Here is a 20,447-nt window from a genome sequence, read left to right on the forward strand (position 1 = left end):
TGTACAATCATGGATTGGTTGCCAAGGAACTATTGCTTCTTGTAAATAATGTGTACCGACTAATCATTGACGAAGTGTCATGTTGTTTCTTCATGTGCTAGTGCTGTTTACTTCAATTCAAGCGTAGCTTAGTGTGAAACATGTCAGTTTAACCATCGTATACTTATCTTTCTCAAATACCTGGAAATGTCATTGTTCAAGGTTTCATGTGACACGATAAAAAAACATTTAATTGGTTTTTGTAAAATTTCACGCTTAAAGGTTTATGTGCACTCTGCAGTGAATAGGTAGTCATAATTGTCACCGAGACACACTGCAACGATGCACATTTCATTTTTCATTTGCTTTTATTACTTATGAGAGCACATTTCTTTCTTAGGTAGAGGAGGGAGAAAAACATGCGAAATAGGACTAAAACATTGCGCATTGCTGGCCTAACTACGATTGGCGCCGCCTCCTTCGTTTGGAAGGGAAGAAAGGAAATACTCACCTACTGGTTCCAGGATTTATGAGGAAATGTTACTCGTACAATCATGGATTGGTTGCCAAGGAACTATTGCTTCTTGTAAATAATGTGTACCGACTAATCATTGACGAAGTGTCATGTTGTTTCTTCATGTGCTAGTGCTGTTTACTTCAATTCAAGCGTAGCTTAGTGTGAAACATGTCGGTTTAACCATCGTATACTTATCTTTCTCAAATACCTGGAAATGTCATTGTTCAAGGTTTCATGTGACACGATAAAAAAACATTTAATTGGTTTTTGTAAAATTTCACGCTTAAAGGTTTATGTGTACTCTGCAGTGAATAGGTAGTGATAATTGTCACCGAGACACACTGCAACGATGCATATTTCATTTTTCATTTGCCTTATGGCCCTTGTATAAATATCCTTATAACTAAATTGTTTTCTCGAGGTGCGGCCCGTTTCTTCATTTGGTATCTGCTACTCTCGACGTAATTCTCTTCTGCGCCGTGACGATGCACTTGTCGCTGAAAGTAAAAAAAACTTAAAACTAATTGCATTTCGTAGCTCGATGGCCACTGATACATTTGGTCATTGCATACGTCCGCAGATATTTCCATATTTTGTTTAAATTCATAGACATTCGTTTATTCTGTTACCCTTTATAATCATTTACCCTGCAAAGAAAATTATCTGACATTTCTTACGGTATTTTGTCGTTAGTCTTTAGCTTACATGCCTCGTATAGTTTTTCATAATGCCTCCTTTTGGTTGTAAATATCTTGTATATCGCTTAGTATTTAATTAACTCTCTGTGTACGTATATCAATAGGTTCCCTAGTTTTTAGATAGTAGACGTATTAGCGCAGTATTTCCGTTTACTTTGTATTTAGGTTAAGTACACAATTTATTCCGATTTTGGTTGCACCTTCAGCCAGTCTGTCACGCATGCGCACAGCTCAATGTCTTCTCTCCTGCTACTGACGTCAGTGCGTATTGTTGAGCGCGCGACAGTTGAGCCATAAGCTAGTTACGTTTATACTTTTGAATCGCAAGAAGCAGTGAGTTACTTCTCATTGCTGTTAATTTTTATGCTTATGTGTACAAATTAAAAGGATTAAATACACCTATACATATTACTTTATCTTAAAATGCACTCCAGAAGAAAAATTACACTTAGAATTATGTACACGATGTACAATTATCTTGAGATAAAAAAAATGTTACCACGCTTCGTCATTCTATAAAGGCTTTTATATCCTTGTGAGGGTAGAGCCCCTTGTCTCTTCTTGTTTTCTCGTAGGCTAATCTGTACGTCCCAGAATATGGTATTTTGGAAATTACATATGGTCCTGAATAGAGTAATTGCCACCTCTTATTCAGTTTTCCAAATTTTATCGATTTAGGGTGATTCCGAAAGAGGACTCGTTGCCTTTGAAAAAATTGTGTAACATGTTTCAGTTTCTTGATAAAAATTTTCCTTTATATTCGGCCCTGTTTTCTAGAGTGACTATGGCTTGTTTGATTTGTGTCTTCCAATGTCATTTCTGTAGTGGGTACCTTTGGTACGGGCGACTCCCACTCATTCGTTTGCTTTGTCCGGAACATCAATTCATTAGGTGTGAAGCTTGTTGAAGAATGTGGAAGGTTATTGACAACTTGCATGAAACTAGTTACGTATTCTGCTCATTGGGTATGTTTGTGAGGGGTGTATGTCCTAATATACCCGTTAAATTCTTTAAAGACTCGTTCAACTGTGCTTGCTTCTGGGTGAAAAATGTTTCCTAATATGTGCTTTATGCCCTGTGAGGTCATAAATTGTTTCCAGTTTCGCCCAATGAAATATGAAGCATTATAAGTTAGTAGTACTTTTGGTTTACCTACTCTTCTCAAATAGTCTCCCACAATTTTTTTTCTGAAATTTGTGGCTGTTGCATTTTTAATGGCATGCGTTTTGACATGTTTCGAGAAAAAGTCGTATAGTGCTACTACGTATTTTACTCCTCCATTACTTCCTGGATATGCACCAGCTATGTCCAGGGATACATTATCTAGAGGGTTTTTGTGAGTATTGGGTGCAGCTCAGTATACTTTGACACATTGGACTGTTTTGATACTTGACATATTGCACACTTTCTTAATACCTGTAGGACTCGTCTTTTCAAATTTGGAAAATAACGAAGTGTTGCAATTTTTGCAGTACATTTGCTCACTCCATAATGTCCCCATACTTCATGTGTGTGTCTTATAAATTCGTCGATATAATCTTCAGGAATACACACACACCATTGATCAGATTTTTCATGTTTCCAATGAAACAAAATACCCTTGTACTCCTGATACCATTTACTTACCTTTCCATCTTCATCTTGCGTAAGGTTTTGTATGACTTTACTCCATCTGCGATCTTGCTGTTGTATAATTTTCATCTGCTTACAAAACATATGATAATCAGACTGTTGTGTTGTACCATGCATTAATAACGTTTTGATTTCTGCATCTTCCTCTGTTACTTCACTAAATTCCTCTAAACCTAGGGGTAGCCTAGACAAGGCGTCTGCAATAACGTTCTGACTTCTTTTAATATAAATGATCTCAAAATTGAATTCTTGTAAATATAGGCATCACCTAGCTAATCTACGGTGCAATAGTTTGCATGTTAAAAGAATTGACAGTGATTGGTGGTCACATTAAACTTTGGTATTCTTGCCCCACGAATTATATTCAGACTTTTTAAATGCCCATATTACCGCTAAACTTTCCAGCCCTGACGCAGAGTAAGATCTTTCTGCTTCTAAAAACGTGCGACTAGCAAAACTGATGACCTGGGTACTTCCGTACCTTCTTCCTCTCGCATCTGGAATAAGCAAGCCCCCAGCCCTGTCTGTGCATAGACAAAAATCCTTTGACATGTCAAAGTGGCTAAGAATATTTGCGTTTACCAATACCTGCTTAACGGTATTAAGTCCTCTTGACACTTATCATCCCGTAACCAAAGCCTACCTTTTTTGCAACAAGTTGAGCGGTGCATCACTGTTCATTAGTTGTTGTGGTACGAATTAACGTAAAAACGAAGCTAGTCCTAAAAAGTCTTTTAGTTGTTTTTTATTCCTTAGAGCTAGCTGAACAATTGCACATGGCATCAAGTTTTTTCGGATCAGGTAATATAACTTGTTCTGACACAGCATGTCCTAAAAATTTGACTTGCTCCTTACTGAAAACATTTGCATACTTGAACAACAAGTTAGGAAGTTTTTGTCGTTGCATCTCATTTATAACCAGTGATTCACTTACTTTCTGCTTTACAATTTCGTAATTAACCTCAGTGTTCGCTTCTTGTTCAGTATCAAATTTGTTTGCGGAATATACAGCTGGAAAGGAAGACTGTACTACGACATTTGACTTTGGTTTGTTTTTGTTACTTTCATCAGGTGTTTTGACTAAATCAATAGAAAAGATCTGATCAAGTGGCATTTACCGATACCTATGTCAATCTGTGTTTTGTACGTTCTAAACGTGTCCATGCCAATAAGACAATTAACTATAAGTTTGTCATTTACAAGAAAGTATCACATCACTGTAAAATGTTCAATCTATACTGGAATAAGTGCCTGCTGCTTAACCAATTTAATCTTACCGCCTGTATCAGTTTGCACATTGCAATTTTGTACAGGAAATGTTGGGAACTTGCCTCTCTTCTTCAATCCACAAAAAAACGCATTTGACATTAGGTTGGTAGTTGAACCTGTATCTAAAATTAACTGTGTGTCAATGTTAATCATTTTCACCTTAATGATTGCTTGCATTTGTTCTTCTTCAACTTTATCTACTATATCTAACTCATGCTGATATAAAGCATCCTTGATGTCACCTTGTTTGTCAAATCTTATGAAACATGTTTGTAGTTCTGCCTTGCCCCCACTCCCTGAGAGGTCAGTAGCCTGGGTCTTAGCTACGACCGGTTGGTGTTCTCCGACGGCGTAGTGTGACTTAGTTAATTACCTGGAAAAATTTTCATAAGTTGCACTGTGTGTGTACTTTGCCAATTTGTGACGTTAGCTGCTATGCAGTTATTTTGCTGCCCAAAGGTCGGCTGCGGTACAGCGTAAGGCATGGCATTGTTGCCGCACGTCGACTATTGCTGCGGCTGACTGTCTCCATTTATGTTCGGCATAGGGCCTTGTGATGGTGAAATGTAATTCGCTCGTGCGTTGAAATTACTCCTGTTGTTTTGAAAATTTCTCGTAAATCGTTTGTTTTTTCCGTTCCCGTTACCGTACTCGTTACCTCTGGGTATATAACTTTGGTGTTGAGTGTCCCAACCTCGCTGTGTGTTTAAATCAAGTTTTACTGACTCATTTACTTAAGTATGTTGTTGTTGTGCCTGATTTTCTGTTGCTCTATTGGGTACACGTCTTTCCTCATAGATTAAGTCCATAGAATCTAGTATTGACAAAAAATATTCAGTGTCATGCTCTGGCGTTGTGACTTATTTTTCTCTAATATGCGATGGTAAACGACTTTTCAAAATTTTTAACACGTCTACCTGTGATATTGGGTTCGCCCAGTAGCTTGTCGTGTTCAGGTATTTTTCAAACTATCCACGTACACCACTGTATTTGCCATGGAAAGGTGCGGAGATGAAAATCTCGCGTCTGAATCTTTCTTGCACTGCCTCAGACCAATATTTGTCGACGAAAACTCGTTCAAATTGGGTATAAGTGTTGCAACGTTCGGCCACTTCCCCATAAGAGCACATCGCCTTGCGTGTATCCCACGACAAATATATTTTCTGTGCTTCCGTCCAGTTGCGTGGAAATACATGACGAAAGGCGCTGATAAATACTAAACGATTCATTCTTTTACCTTCGGTAGTGAATGTAGGAAACTGTGGATGTCTCGGCAAACCTTCGTCTGCAAAAATAGTTGATAGCCTCGTGGCATTTTCGATCGTATTTATGTTGTTACTGTAGTTACCTGTAATTGCGGCTGGTAATGGTTGAGGTATTGGAGTTGTGGGTATTTTTACATTTTGCAATCTACATCTGTCTCTGGTACCTGCTGTGGGACTCGTGACAATTTGTGAATAGATACCAACAGGTTGTGGTTTGTTCACTGTAGCCTGTCTCTCATTTACACTCATATTTTGAGATCCGGTAATATTTTCTTCTAAAAGATTGCGGATACTATTTTCCGCGGCTTGTAGGTTAATGTTTACCTTGTTCACGATTTCATTTTCTTTTTTCAGAATAGCCTTTACTACTACAACTGTATATAAATTACAATCGGTTACTAACTTCTCTGCCCGCATCTCGTGGTCGTGCGGTAGCGTTCTCGCTTTCCACGCCCGGGTTCGATTCCCGGCGGGGTCAGGGATTTTTTCTGCCTCGTGATGGCTGGGTGTTGTGTGCTGTCCTTAGGTTAGTTAGGTTTAAGTAGTTCTAAGTTCTAGGGGACTGATGACCATAGATGTTAAGTCCCATAGTGCTCAGAGCCATTTGACCCTTTTTTTTTTAGATCGCTCTCCGACATTTCATTCATGAGCGGTATGTTTCTGAGGGAGATGTGTGACATTGGGTGGTTGGTTGTTTTGGGGAAGGAGACCAGACAGCGTGGTCATCGGTCTCATCGGATTAGGGAAGGATGGGGAAGGAAGTCGGCCGTGCCCTTTCAGAGGAACCATCCCGGCTTTTGCCTGGAGTGATTTAGGGAAATCACGGAAAACCTAAATCAGGATGTCCGGACGCCTGTGTGACATTGTCTCGTCAATTGTAAACATTGTGTCGTCAAGATTATTCTGCTGTGGAGCGTCGCTATCATTTGTCACTCCTGCAACACTTCATTTCTGATCTTCTTAAACCTTCTGCAGCAGGCATGCGTGGCGCCTGCACTTAATTGTTCGATTTCGCAATTATACGTCATCTTGGCTGATTGCGTTTTCGCTATCGCTATCAACGATAGTGAATATTTTTCGGCCATGTTATATGAATTTGCAAAGAACAGAAATTTCAAAAAAATCTTAAAAATTTCATACGATATTTATTACACTTGATAATGTAAATTACGTAGTGTCAAAGCATGTTTTACGTCTACGATGCGCAAACTATTGTGTCACAAATCTTTGTTTTACTGACAATATTTATCACATCGAAAAATTTCTGTAAATTTTTCGCAAATTAAATTTAGGGAAGGGAATAGTGAGGAAAAGGTTTCTATCTACATCAAAAGAGGGGTTACCAAGCGTAACCATAAGAGCAACTATGCTGCGCCGAACAAAACAGCTTATTATGGAAAATTTTATGTGACCTGAGTCCAATTCTTATTCCTTTAAAAAATTTTCTCCTCAATTTTTGCCTTTTTGTAATACTTGCTCCCCGTCGTGATTCATGCAACGGAAAATACAGGCAATTACTTTTTATAATTCATAACAATGTCATATAAATTTCTTACTATAATAATAGTTAACAAACACTAATCACGATCGGTGCCCAGAAGTCCTGCCACATACGCACACACACACACACACACACACACACACACATATATATATATATACATATATATATATATATATATATATATATATAGTTACGTTAAAATGTTTGTGCTTGTCTTATTTTCCTTGGCGACCGGACTTCGCCGGCCGGGGTGGCCGAGCGGTTCTAGGCGCTACAGTCTGGATCCACGCGACCGCTACGGTCGCAGGTTCGAATCCTGCATCGGGCATGGATGTGTGTGATGTGCTTAGGTTAGTTAGGTTTAAGTGGTTCTAAGTTCTAGGGGAATGATGTCCTCAGCAGTTAAGTCCGATAGTGCTCAGAGCCATTTGAACCATTTTTTTGATCGGACTTCGCTGACGTAGTTGAAGCTCCAGGCGGCTGAGGACTCCGGGGACTCCAGCGCTTGTCGTAATCACGAAAATCCTCTTCAGTTCAATAAATAAAATGCCTGATACGGTTTTTTAACATTATATAGTTCACGCACATATATAATACATCGAGATCGCAATACTTCATCTCTAAATTCGAACATCCTCATCGTCCTTTTACATACGAGAGGGTCTGTAAGAGTGAAGAAAACAAAAAAACGAACTACAATAGTTGACTGTTTTTTCGTGCATTTGTCTGCGCCTTACCGCGCATTTTAATCGACGTCTTTGCCAACCCTATGGTCACTAGGTGTTTCAATTTTTTGCTTTATAATAAATCTTAATTTTACGGCATCCTGGGAGCCATTCGTCATTTACTTATACATTGTCCACCACAGGGAAGGACGGCACTCAAACCGTAGTAGCCCTCGGTGGTGGTTAGCGACAAGGTGGTCCACAAGGAATGTAGTGCTGTGATCAGTCTGGACTCAAAACACATGTCACAACGCCTTCGGGAGGTTGTCACGCAGTAGATGATTCGGTAGCGTGAAGATGCTAGGCAGCCACATACAAGTGCCTGTAATTTCTGGCGCCTAAGTCGAGATTACGTGACAGGCTGGGTCACCTTGCACTCCGAACGGTTTTCATCTCGAAGTCAGAGGCTGGCACCAGCAGCGTAACTCCACATCACATACATACCTGGATACTGTCTGAGAATATCTGAGGACAGTGGGAGAGAGGGTCCGACAAACCAGGCCGGCTAGTGTTTTCCTTTCGCCAGTGCATTAGCCCCGAAACCAAAACAAGACAGAGCGCTTGCTCGCCAGCGTGAAGCAATAGTGAATTCACTTGGCCTTCTTTTCTCGCCTCTTCAACTTTTATGGATGACCTGTCGGAGCTTATCAAAAGCGGTGACGGGCGTATTTTGCAGCATCGGCATACTGAATAAGTGCTCTTGCATTCTGAATATGTCTTCCTACTTCATAATGTACAGTCACAATGTCGGCGCCGGCCGGGATGGCCGAGCGGTTCTAGGCTCTACAGTCTGGAACAGCGCGACCGCTACAGTCGCAGGTTCGAATCTTCGAATCCTGCCTCGGGCATGGACGTGTGTGACGTCCTTAGGTTAGTTAGGTTTAAGTAGTTCTAGGGGACTGATGACCTCAGCAGTTAAGTCCCATAGTGCTCAGAGCCATTTTTGAATTTGGCTTCGAGGCAGATATCAATAGTGGGAGATTTGAAGAATCTTTTTTCTTACACGGATAGATGCAGCTAGTATAATAGATACACCAGCTCTTGTATTACCCTTATTATAAGTTAATAGGATTTTATAGGAAGCTAGGCAATGGCAGGATTGCAGATTGAATAACTGATAAAGAAGTCCAGTTGTAAGGTTGTCGACCCGCTTGTGTCTTGGCTTGCCGAGAACAGCAAAAAAATGGCTGTAAGTACTATGAGACTTAACATCTGATTTCATCAGTCCCCTAGACTTACAACTGATTAAACCTAACTAAGCTAAGGACATCACACACATCCATGCCCGAGGCAGGATTCGAACCTGCTACCGTAGCAGCCGCGTGGTTCCCGACTGAAGTTCCTACAACCGCTCGGCCACCGCGGCCGGCTGAGAACAGCAGCGAAGGTTAATCACAATGAATGATTGTACATGTCTCCGTATTATTTCCAGTGAAATTATGTTCCGGAACATTTGGTAGGTGTGCCAGCACGCTAAAACAAAATTGTCTGCCCGAGTGCTCATTAGCAGTTGCACAGAAACTTTATCTGTTTTTGATATATTGACGAGGTAGACGTATATCTCACGCCGAGCTGATTCTGACAATGTATATGAAAAGGAGGTTCCAAGTGAAAGTCGTCAGCAATACGTAAGTACTTGTTGTCGTGAAAGTTCTTTGGTGGGGGGCTTTTTTTAAAGAGTGTTCATCCCGCCGGCGCACGGTGGACGAGTCATCGCCGATGGTACCGCAGTTAATCTGCAGCATGTCTGCGGGCTATCTAATTGCTTTGCCGCTATTGGTGGAAGATGAAAGGCGTTTCGCTTTGCGGTTAGGCATTCGCGGGTTTTAATTAGCTGTGGAGGACGAGCAGCCGCCGAGGGCGACGTGCGTTTGCGTTCTGCGTTCGGCTGTCTCGCGATACGAGCCAGCTCCCGGCACATCCGTCAACAACCATCCATCATCTCCAACATACACCGCTAGCCATTAAATTTGCAACACCACGAAAGATAGCAAATATTTTTTTTCTTAGTTTGTGTATAGAGTATAGTAGGAAGTACACACGATTATATTTGCAGGTGACTTGAGAGTATACAGAGTGTGAAATTAGTACACGGAACTACCACCTCTGGCAACAACACAGATCTGGCATCAAGTCGAACTTGACTTGTATGAAAGATATGTGCACGTCATTCTATGCTGCTTCAGCTCTATGGCAGAGTAATGGCGCTATAATTCTTGCATTTCCTTTTTGTTCATTACAGAGTATGATACTTTAATTTTAATTTCAAAATTGCAATAGCTGAGCCTGAAAAGTAAGTGAATCATCTTATATTATCTTCAAAGTTTACCCTTCGTTAAATTTTTTTTTAAAGTGAAGAATTTCAGCTTAATATGTAGATGAAACTTCTTCTGCCAGTACCTCTTGCCCACGAAAGGCAAAGGTCCCGAGTTCGAGTCTCGGTCCGGCACACAGTTTTAATCTGCCAGGAAGTTTCATATCAGCGCACACTCCGCTGTAGAGTGAAAATTTCATTCTAATAATATGTAGATACTTTAAGGGTTTTCGTGAAGAAATGAATGTACTGTTGCGCAACAACGAGAGAATGCTCTCAAAAATTACTTTCTGTAGTACAATTGTTGAAAACAGCCGGCCGCGGTGGCCGAGCGGTTCTAGGCGCTTCAGTTCGGAACCGCGTGACTGCTACGGTCGCAGGTTCGATCCTGCCTCGGGCATGGTTGTGTGTGATTTCCTTAGGTTAGATAGGTTTAAGTAGTTCTAAGTTCCAGGGGACTGATGACCTCCGACGTTAATTCCCATAGTGCTCAGAGGCATTTGAACCATTTTTTGTTGAAAACATTTCGTTCCCAAGCAAAAGCGCGTCGGTACTTTACAGGTAGAAGGAGTATCTGCTCGCTTCCTTCTACTGTCGTGACACATAGCCGAACTTTTCATATTTACGTCCTGTCTGAAGGCTCTGCTTCTCAGTGGAATTCCTGGTTGCCCTGCATTCGGTCCGGCTGGAAGTATGTTGAGCTAGATGTAGCAGCGATAGGAGGCTGGACCCGAATGCCAGGCGATCCGCCATCGCAAATGCAGCGTTCTTTATTTCTTCTTCATTTTATTCTGGTGAATTAAAAAGGGATCTTTGGAAGCTATGCCACTACAAGATCACCGTCGCTACTGGAGAAGTATCAGATTTCTCACCGTTTTGTTTAACATTCAGAGATACTGCACCACTCAAAATACATAATAATATTCTTGCTATAGAAAGAACCAATAAAGAAGATTATAATAGGCTATCTAAATAAAGCCAAGAACGGGAAACAGCGATCGTAAATGACACCTGTCTGGGAGGTATGGCTGGGCAACTGAGGAAGGAACCGTCCAATGACGGCAGGGCTAGTGGTAACAGAGTACTCACGGCGATGAAAATGGTTCATTGAGCAAAAGCATAGATAAATTATGATCAGAATACGTAACATGATAGCCTATGGCTAAATTTCTACACAGTTTCCGGCAACTGCGTGCCTTCTTCTCTATGAGGTACGGACAAAATGTTACGTTCCTGTATCGCTCCCAGATTTCTCGCCGGTCGCGGTGGTCTCGCGGTTCTAGGCGCGCAGTCCGGAACCGCGCAATTGCTACGGTCGCAGGTTCGAATCCTGCCTCGGGCATGGATGTGTGTGATGTCCTTAGGTTAGTTAGGTTTAAGTAGTTCTAGGGGACTGATGACCACAGCAGTTAAGTCCCATAGTGCTCAGAGCCAACCCAGATTTCTAGTAAATTACGTGTTTTTGTAAGTGACAACGCAGCTATTATCCTATGGAATGTGTTTTATTCCCGGAAAAGTTAATAAACCGAACACGACAATGTACCAGCACATCCAGCCGAATCTGTTCTCTGTGGTTTTAAGAGCAAGTCAATGTTTTGATCAAAATAACCATTACGTTTGTTGCGCTACTACCATGAATAATGAAAGAATTTGGCCAGAAAATAGTGAAAAATACTCATGTGACGGCAAGCGAAGATTATTGCAGCTGGCGATGATTTTACAATAAACATGATACATGAGGCGTAGAAGGTAGACATTGTCAGTTAATATTAAATCAAGACAAACACCTTGTACAGTTTACCAGGTCAGAACAGTTATCCCCTTTGATATTATTTGGATATTTTAGGCAGTGTAAGACGTTATGGTATCTAGTGTTACAAAAAAATGGTTCAAATGGCTCTGAGCACTATGGGACTTAACTTCTGAGGTCATCAGTCCCCTAGAACTTAGAACTACTTAAACCTAACTAACCTAAGGACATCGCATACATCCATGCCAGAGGCAGGATTCGAACCTGCGACCGCAGCGGTCACGCGGTTCCAGACTGTAGCGCCTAGAACTGCTCGGCCACCCCGGCCGGCTATAGTGTTACAATTCAGTTTCCAAAATCAGCACGTGAGTAACACACATCTAACTTAACTCCTCCTGCAGGCCCAACAGTACTGACCGGCCGCCGTGTCATCCTCAAAACATAGGCGTCACTGGACGCGGATACGGAGGGGCATGTGGTCAGCACACCGCTCTCCTGGCCGTATGTCAGTTTCCGAGACCGGAGCCGCTACTTTCCAATCAAGTAGCTCCTTAGTTTGCATCACAAGGACTGAGTGTAGTCCGCAGCTCGTGGTCGTGCGGTGGCGTTCTCGCTTCCCGCACCCGGGTTCCCGGGTTCGATTCCTGGCGGCGTCAGGGATTTTCTCTGCCTCGTGATGACTGGGTGTTGTGTGATGTCCTTAGGTTAGTTAGGTTTAAGTAGTTCTAAGTTCTAGGGGACTGATGACCATAGATGTTAAGTCCCATAGTGCTCAGAGCCATTTGAACCATTTGACTGAGTGCACCCCGCTTGCCAACAGCGCTCGGCAGAGTAGGACACACTATCCTACCAAAAGTATCCGGACACCCCTAAGTAAACTGAAATTGACCAATAGAAGGCACGAGAGGCGGATAGACCAGCATAAAAGGAGGTAGGCAGTATTGTGTCGAAAGTTCAGAAGAAGTAATAACAAAATGAGCCCGAAAAAAGTGCTCAGTAACTTCTAACGTGCAAAAGTCACTGTATGTCACATATCCATGAGGGACTTTTCAACCCTTCTCAAGTCACCCGAGTCGATTTTTGCTGATATCACTGTGAAGTGGAAACGCGATGTTACAACCACAGGTGACCCAAGACTAGCAGACCTCATGTAGTGACGGACAGGGTAAAAACGTTTCTTTTTATGTGTAGATAAATTTAAGCCCCAAAACCAAAATAATTTATGTAAACCTTCGTAAGAAACGCTGTATATCTTTATTAATTTCATGTATAAGTTGTCTTATACTGTAAAATAGTAATTAATTTTTAAATGTGAGAGAGCATACAGATGTTAAAATTAGCGAAAGAGAGCAATTGTATGTTTCAAGTGGCAAATAATACATCAGACACAGCGCAAGCGGCGTCAGCAATCAAATTTTATGCAATCAGCCGCGCCGGAAGCGAACGCAGCGAAATCTCTCGAACATTTTTCCGTGCGAGAGGCTTCCTGAACAATACGAAACTGAGGAAAATGACAGTAAAGTTGCCTTCAGTTGTCTACTCTTATATAAACACCAGTGGCGTCTGGCTCGCTCTCTCTCAATATATGTATATCTCCTGAGGCCCCCTCTCTATTGATGTCTCCGCTCTTGTCGATCACTCTCTTTTAACGATCGCTCTCTCGAATGATTTTGTAACAGGCAGTTGTACTTGAACGATATTTTTAAGGTGTGTGAAGTATTTATCTATGTAAAAGCATCGACAATTATGAATAATTGTTATTGTTTACCAATGTTTCATTTCATCAACATTAACCTTGCTTCCGAACTTTCCTGTGTTTCAGCGAAGAGAACTGCAAGACTGCCGACATATCGGCTGCTGGCCGCTGCCGAACATCATTGACGTTCGAATTTGTAACAGCCATTCGTGCGTTCCTCAGATCTGTTGAGAGTTAAGCTGATCTGTAAATGCTGTTTCCGGGCAGCACTTCTGTGCATAACGCGTAATTTTAACGATCGGCATACGACCAACAAACGATGTGCGCGGTCAGTCCGTTGCACTGTGTCAAAGCAGGTTAGACAAATCTTGAATTACTAATTTTCTCTCTTTTACTGGTAAATTTATCTGTGCCGTGTGATAATTAAAACGTATAATTTATTTTTGCTTGGCTGCTTCTTTTAATTAGCGGCACGCCAGTCAACTTCAAAAAATGGCTCTGAGCACTATGGGACTTAACAGCTATGGTCATCAGTCCCCTAGAACCTAGAACTACTTAAACCTAACTAACCTAAGGACAGCACACAACACCCAGTCATCACGAGGCAGAGAAAATCCCTGACCCCGCCGGGAATCGAACCCGGGAACCCGGGAGTGGGAAGCGAGAACGCTACCACACGACCACGAGCTGCGGACAGTCAACTTCCTGCTATCAAAATTTGTTTTTCAATTACTACTAAAGATGGCCACACAAAATAGCGAAAACTTTATTTTTAAAATAATAATTCGAGGGACCACCAAACATTGTGAAAGGTAGTTGCAAAAAATCACATGACGTCAATGGAAGGAAAGACTCGTGAGCCCCGAAGAGCAACTAGCAATATGACTGAGCATGTTGTTGTTGTGGTCTTCAGTCCTGAGACTGGTTTGATGCAGCTCTCCATGCTACTCTGACCTGTGCATGCTTCTTCACTTCTCAGTACCTACAACAACCTACATCCTTCTGAATCTGCTTAGTGTATTCATCTTTTGGTCTCCCTCTACGATTTTTACCCTCCACGCTGCCCTCCAGTACTAAATTGGTGATCCCTTGATGCCTCCGAACATGTCCTACCAACCGATGCCTACTTCTAGTCAAGTTGTGCCATAAACTCCTCTTCACCCCAATTCCGTTCAATACCTCCTCATTAGTTATGTGATCTTCCCATCTAATCTTCAGCATTCATCTGTAGCACCACATTTCGAAAGCTTCTATTCTCTTCTTGTCCAAACTATTTACCGTCCATGTTTCACTTTCATACATGGCTACACTCCATACAAATACTTTCAGAAACGACTTCCTGACAATTAAATCCATACTCGATGTTAACAAATTTCTCTTCTTCAGAAACGCTTTCCTTGCCATTGCCAGTCTGCATTTTATATCCTCTCTACTTCGACCATCATCAGTTATTTTGCTCCTCAAATAGTAAAACTCCTTTACTACTTTAAGTGCCTCATTTCCTAATCTAATACCCTCAGCATCCCCCGATTTAATTCGACAACATTCCATTATCCTCTTTTAGCTTTTGTTGATGTTCATCTTATATCCTCCTTTCAAGACACTGTCCATTCCATTCAACTGCTCTTCCAAGTCCTTTGCTATCTCTGACAGAATTACAATATCATCGGGAAACCTCAAAGTTTTTATTTCTTCTCCATGGGTTTTAACACCTACTCCGAATTTTTCTTTTGTTTCCTTTACTGCTTGCTCAATATACAGATTGAATAACATAGGGGAGAGGCTACAACCCTGTCTCACTCCCTTCCCTCAACGCGCAAGTCGCCGAAGTGGCGTCAAATCGAAAGACGCGCCCGGCGAAAGGTCTACCCGACGTGAGGTCCTAGTCACACGACTCCCTTCCCAACCACTGCTTCCCTTTCATGTCCCTCAACTCTTATAACTGTCATCTGGTTTCTGTACAAATTGTAAATAGCCTTTCGCTCCTTGTTCAAAATGGTTCTGAGCACTATGGGACTTAACTTCTGAGGTCATCAGTCCCCTAGAACTTAGGACTACTTAAACCTAACTAACCTAAGGGCATTACAGACATCCATGCCCGAGGCATGATTCGAACCTGCAACCGTAGCGTTCGCGCGGTTCCAGACTGTAGCGCCTAGAACCGCTCGGCCACCTCGGCCGGCTCGCTCCTCGTATTTTACCGCTGCCACCTTCAGAATTTGAAAGAGAGTATTCCAGTCAACATTGTCAAAAGCTTTCTCTAAGTCTACAAAAGCTAGAAACGTAGGTTTGCCTTTCCTTAATCTATCTTCTAAGACTGAGCATAGGGAGTTGAAAAGGAGGAGGAGGAGGAGATTAGTGTTTAACGTCCCGTCGACAACGAGGTCATTAGAGACGGAGCGCAAGCTCGGGTGAGGGAAGGATGGGGAAGGAAATCGGCCGTGCCCTTTCAAACGAACCATCCCGGCATTTGCCTGAAGCGATTTAGGGAAATCACGGAAAACCTAAATCAGGATGGCCGGAGACGGGATTGAACCGTCGTCCTCCAGAATGCGAGTCCAGTGTGCTAACCACTGGAGTTGGAAAGGAAAGCCATGCGTTTCCGCAGTCAGTGCTAAGCGTCGCTTGGGATGGTGTAAAGAGCTGCACCACTGGACAACGGATGACTGGAAACGAGTCATTTGGAGTGATGAATCATGCTAATCCCTGTAGCATTGCGATGGAAGGGTTTAGTGTCAACAGTGAAGACCGGATAACGTGGTGTTTCGGTATGACGGTGTATTTCGTGTTTAGGATGTCGTCCTTTTATTGTGCTAAAGAAAACCGAACTCATTTTACAGCTATGTGTATTGCGTGTAGGAGAGGAACAGTTTGGAGGAGATAACTGTTTGTATCGGCATAACATTGCACCCTGTCATCAAGCAGCATCTGTGAAGTAATGATTTGTGAATATTAATATTCCACAAATGGACTGGAGTGCCCAAAGTCCCGACCCGGGCTCCATAGAACATCTTTAGGATGAGTTAGAACGTCGACTTCACTCCAGACCCGAGCGTTAACATCACTACCCTCTCTGGTTTTGGCTCTGAATGATGAATGTGATGCCATTCCTCCATGAACATTTAGACAGCTTATTAAAAGTGTTCTTAGCAGACTTCGAGGCGTCATAAAGCTGAAGAGTAGATACACTCTATATTAACGTCCAGTGACGGATTCTGGGGCGCCGGTTTGATGAGTATACTAATAATAATCATCAGTCATAGGAGGAAATTGGAATTGTTGTTGTAAATAGTGTTCGCCGTCTTTTACGAGAGCCTGGCAACTATTTCTGTGGTCAGCCAGAAAGCGATGGAGACAATACTGACCATAGTTTCCAGTCTGCAAGTCCACATTCTTGTCCAGCCCACTGAAAGAAATGTTTCTACTCTCTATTTGCTCAGCGGGATCAGGACTACGATTATAAATGAAAATTTGGAGTTCTAATTGATACATATATTTCGTAAAGTTTCACACGCACAACACTGTACTATTCATTATGTTCGTACTGACAGTAAATCTCTCAATCCTAAACAGCACTATGAGCAGTTCAGAGGTGACCTCTACGGTAAGTTCCTATTAAATTATCTTTCGCACTGACTTCTATAATCAAAACAAATGCTCGACGCAAAAGTGGAAAATAATTGTAACCACTTGTCACGCGGATTTGTTAACATTACGGGTTGCACACTAACAATTACTTTTGCGAAATCTGAGCGGTCCAGGATGGTGTACAGTCCTCGCAAGTTCACATTCTATTATTACTGAAAATAAGCGTTTTGTAACCGCCAGCCGGCCGCTGTGGCCAGGCGTTCTAGATGCTTCAGTCCGGAACCGCGCTGCTGTAACGGCCGCAGGTTCGAATCCTGCCTCGGGCATGGGTGTGTGTGACGTCCTTAGGTTAGTTAGGTTTAAGTGGTTCTAAGTCTAGGCGACTGATGATCACAGCTGTTCAGCCCCATACTGCTCAGAGCCATTTGAACCATTTTGTAACCACCTGTCTCTGACGTCATCCGAGGCAGCGTGCACTCTGGCGTTTGACTGACGCGGATCTTACGGTGGCTGGGTGCGAAGTGAAGCCTCGTCTTGCGTCTCGGGCCGTATTTATACTATATGTGGCGCAGCGAACGGCCATCCACTGTCATCCGCCCTACGCACACGGTAGCAGTCTCTAAACGGCTGCCTTCTTGGACACACAATATTTAATAACAATGTCATGAATCAATTTAGAATCTTCCTAATTTTTGCATGCATGTAGGTAAGTTGGTTAAAATCACAGAAAAAGTTTTAGCTCACCTGCATTAAAACTTCGCCTTCTAGAATTTTTAGAACGGAACTGACAGTAGAACATAACCTCTGAGCTACAACTTTAAGAGACCTTGTATTGGTCGTTATTAACGTCGAGGTCCTAAAACTTGTTATAGCTGTATTTGTTAATAGGTGTCATCACGTGCTGTAAACAAAACTTTCTAGCGTTAACATAACGTATACTTAATCTACAACCAATAAGGACGTTTTTGGTCAAAATTTCTTTTTCAGTAAATTATTCGAAAACTATTCGAGGTAAATTAATGGGGTCACGTAGTTATTATTTTTGTGTTGAACTGACACGCCATACAAAATTTCACATTTCTATGTCTAATATTTAGCGCCTTCAATTTTTCTTAAAAACGTGGATTCTGACCAAAATAATATTAATCGCGTTGAGACTTGTACCAGTTAATTTTGACACATATCTGCGCATTATGACCAATTTCTGGCTTCTTAGCTTTATTATTTAGTGCCACTTATTTTTTCTTAAAATGATGTATTTAGGTAAAATATTGACCTAATCAAATTGATACTTGACAGTTTAAGCATTATTACACAAAAGCATATGTTGACAAAGTTTGAAAAAGCAGCTTTAACTTTTAATTTCATTCTTAATTATGGTGCAATACTTGTGTGATACGCATAGACGCGTTATGGTGACGTGGGTGAACTGGGGTTAGTCCAACACCGACTCAAAGGAAGGCCTCGGCGCTTGTTCGTGACATCACATCAGCTAGGCACGGCGAACGCCAGGTCTCTTTGCAGGCATACTCATAATGGTGGTGTCTCCCTCTCTGACACAGGAAAATGTGAAACTACTGGCGGTAGTTGACCAACACACATTGTTCTGAGAGATTTCTGCAATCAATTAATTGTGCAATTCATTACACTTCTTAACAAATAGTGTACACCTGAACTTAAATTTCCACCTGTTTTAAGGATTGACATACAAAAACAACTTCATGGTCCAGCAACAACCTTATTTGTAAATCTGAGGAAGTTACGTTTGTACTGGGTTGCTTTTACAAGAAACTGTGAACATATTGGTGCTCTTCTTTAGGTATCTTGGTTGACTATGGGGTGAGGAGCACTGAATTTAATGAAATATCTTGCGATTGTACACGTTTGTGGATAGGGTGGGGGACAGAAGAAGAGGCAAAAGAGAGATACTTGTTTTAACAAATAAAATGTTTTTATCTTATAAAGTTTCTCCTTTCAGTTGCAAGAGGGGAATATTTATCTTTTCTAATGTGCATGTTTAAAAAAGTTTAAGCCCAGCAGTATTTTCGATGTATGAAGCTATTTTGTTTCCTATTTAGAATTCCTTTCGTTGAAAATGGCTGTAATCTAATGACTGGCAACAGTTGGACATTTACACATGTAAATTAGTTCACATTTCCAGTGACGATGTCAAACGAAAATAAATAAATAAATAAAAGAAACGAGTTAATTGAATGTAAAATTTCCGAAGCTTGCAATGGGGCAAAGCATTTTCTCATATTGATCTACGTTTGTTTCGACAGGATTTAGTAATACAGAACTATGATCTTCATTTGTAGCTTTACGATAATAAGAAAACCTTTCATCTAAATAAAACTGCAGAATCCAAAACAATACCAAACACTTTGTCCACAAATAAGAGATTTATAGTGATAAGCACGCCCAGGCGTTTCTGCCTGCAACAGACCTGGCGTTCACCGTGCCTAGCTGACGTGACGTCACCAACAAGCGCCGAGGCCTTCCTTTGAGTCGGTGTCGGTTAGTCCCGGCACACTCGCTTGCCTCTGTATTTCTCAAACGATACAGCGCTAGTTTCGCCACAGGATGTTTGGATACTTTTGGTGAGATATGTTCTTCGAGAAGGGTACTATAAATTATCACCTAAGATCTCTCATTACTTTTATGAATCTCTGCTGAGACTAAGTCAAAGTGTAATGAAGGGAAAAGGTGCGCAACTGCCTATGCGCAGAGAAATATGTATGACGTTACAGTTTCTTTATATCGTCACCCCTCTGCTTTTCTTTTCGTACACAGTCGAGGAATTGGGCATGGTAAGTGGAATACCTATCTACCTCAGAAATAATCTCGCAGAGTCAAAAGTTTCAGAATGATAACAACGAACTGCGCTGCCATTAATTTTATCTCCAGGAAACGACCGAATCTCCGGCCGAATCTGTACGTATGCTGGCAGCCGTGAGGCATTTCCTGTTTCCACAGCAAAAAGGCTGTGCAAGCGTCCAGCAGGGCCTGATAATGCAACTGAGTCCGATTATGAGGGTCGGCAGGTGAGGCGACTTACGACTGCGGCATCTCGGCGAGTTCCAGATAAAGGACGCCCACAGAGGCTTCGGGGAATCTGCGCACCCCGCTCGCCTTCTCACCTTTTATCTCTCTCACAGGCGCAGTAATGTGATAGCATTCACTGGAATCTGGAAAAAAACCCGCAGCTGCCAGTGTTGAGAGAGGAAGGACGATCTGGAAAAGGGAGCAGGTAGAACTGGATTTCGTTGGTGCACTGTCGTTACCTGGATGGATTGTAAATATCTATTTCAAACAAGGAAATTCCTATACTAATTAGATTTTTATGTGAAAAACTTTATTTCGATTCTGAAGTGCTGTTAGATCAAAAACTAGTGAATACGATGTATGCGTGTGTGTACCTCTGCATTTTCATGCATTCATTCATGACATCCACGATGGAATAGGAAAAAAAGTGGAAATGTGTGGAGCTGAAACTTTCTTTTTTTCAGT

The sequence above is a fragment of the Schistocerca americana genome, chromosome X, assembly GCF_021461395.2.
Source record: "Schistocerca americana isolate TAMUIC-IGC-003095 chromosome X, iqSchAmer2.1, whole genome shotgun sequence".
Taxonomy (NCBI): domain Eukaryota; kingdom Metazoa; phylum Arthropoda; class Insecta; order Orthoptera; family Acrididae; genus Schistocerca; species Schistocerca americana.